The following is a 2,197-nucleotide window of genomic DNA, read 5'->3' as shown; positions in this document are numbered from 1 at the left end:
CATCAGAGTCATTTCTCATTCTCCTATCTAACAGAAGTTTAAGAATTCAAGTTCTGTTTACATTTAGCTAAAGAATTGAAGTTTGAAGATTTAGATAGTTGAGAGTTTCTTCTTTTTAAGCTTGCAGTTGTGAGTTTACTGACTTGACTATTCTCTTCAGTTCTAGATTTACTTTGAGCTTCATCTTTTCTTCAGTTCTTTTGAGTTCTTGAAGTAAACATACATTCTTTTGAGCTAGATGCATGTTTTTCTTTGTAATTAGAGCATTTAAGCAGAGTATGATGACATATTTCATCTCTTTTTAAGTATGTTTCACATTTATACTCACTAGTTTTGTGATCTCTGGCACAGAATGCACATTTTGAGTCTCTAAAACAGGAGATTGCAAAGTGTTCATATCTTTGACAGTTTGAACACTGTGTTTGAGCTTTGAGATTCATTCTTAAGTCTTTGTATTCATGAACTCTCATTTTCAAACCTGCTACTCTTACTTCAGAGATCTTTGACTGTTCAAGTGTCTTTGTATATACTAGAACAGAGGCATTTCTTCTGCTTTATCTGAACTCAATTGAATTTAGTTATACAGGCTCTTTTCTCAGTTGAATAGAGTTGTATTCTTCTAATTCATTTTTGAGAAGTAGCATTTCTTCTTCACAGTCAAAAATTTCAACTGAAATATCATGAAGAATGAATTTGTTTTATTTTTTATCTCTCTCACATAGAATTATTATGTTTAACAAAGATTCTACTACTGATTTTCAGAGATTCTCATTCTGAATAAGGAATTCTACACTGAATTCAGACATTGTAGTCAGAATGATGAAGTTTCTAAAGAAGAATGACTCAATTGAAGCTATAACTGATTTTTAAACTTCAATATCAGTTATTAACTGAGAAAATTATTATTATTGTTATTATTATTTTTCTTCAATTATAGATGTATGCAGTCAGAGACTATGACATCTACCTGAGAACTAAAAGTTCTCAGGGTTTTTCCTATGTCTGTAAAGTTAACTATTATACATTCATCAATTTCAGATATGCAAAATCAGAAAATTCCAGCTCAGAATACAAAAACTGTTTACAAATTGCAGTGTTTTAACATCTTTTGATACTTTGAAATCATTTGACAATATCATGACAAAGGAAAAGAGAAAAAGAGCACAGTCTCAAAGATAGACACATTAAATAGATAGATAGAAAGAAATTGAAATGAAAAGATAAAGAAAAAGATAAAGTAAAGAGAGACTATAATAAAACAAATTATTAAAAGAGAGTGTATAGCTGTTTCAACAGACTATATCTGATTGATTTCCTCCTCTTCATATTCAGATAATTCTGAATTTAGCCATTTTCTTGTAGCTGCTTGAGTTTCTGATAGAAAGTCTATTAAGTATTTAATTCCTGTCTCAGTTGAGAATAAGAATCTCATATTTAATTGATTTAGATCATACTTCTCTTTCAATCTGGCTCTGAGACTATTGTATAATGCACAGTGCATTACAATATGCTCAGAATTCTCATTTGTATTGCAGAATGAGCATTCTATTGAGTCAAATCTATTATCAAATCTTTGTATATAAGATTTGAAATAGCCATGTTCTAGTTTCAGCTGTATTATAGATGAGAATATTTTCTTTTTACATTTAATTGAACAAGATTTCCACTTGGGTTTTATTTCAAATCTTGAATAATGTATACTCTTCTTTTGTTTCTGCCAGCTTTCATTTCACTTGTCTAAACAAGATTCTTTTATTTTTCTCTTTATAAAAGACCAGGACACAATTTTTTGAATAGATCTGCTTAATTCTGCACTCTTTTTTGCAGCTGAATCAGCCAATTCATTGCCATGAATATTCATATGAGCAGGAACCCAGTGCAGATGTATTATCAGCTTTGATGTTCTTCTCTTTTGAATTTTCAAAACAGAGTTTAAGATCAGTTCAAGATTCATTTGATCATTATAAATCTGACTATTTCTAAGTCTTTTTAAAGCAGCTTGACTATCAGAGAATATTCATGCCTCTTTCAAACTATTTCCTCTTTTATGAGATTTTATTTCTATGAGTTTAAAAGCTTTCACTATTGTAAATAGTTCAGCATCAAAGACTTCAGATTCACAGCCTAGATTTCAGAAATCTGAGATAAAATTGATATTATCTTCAGTATAAGAATGCCTGCATCTAATCTATTCAAA

Source organism: Blastomyces gilchristii (assembly GCF_000003855.2).
Source record: "Blastomyces gilchristii SLH14081 genomic scaffold supercont1.6, whole genome shotgun sequence".
NCBI lineage: Eukaryota > Fungi > Ascomycota > Eurotiomycetes > Onygenales > Ajellomycetaceae > Blastomyces > Blastomyces gilchristii.
The sequence above is the reverse complement of the archived record's forward strand: the minus strand, read 5'-3'. Positions refer to the sequence as shown.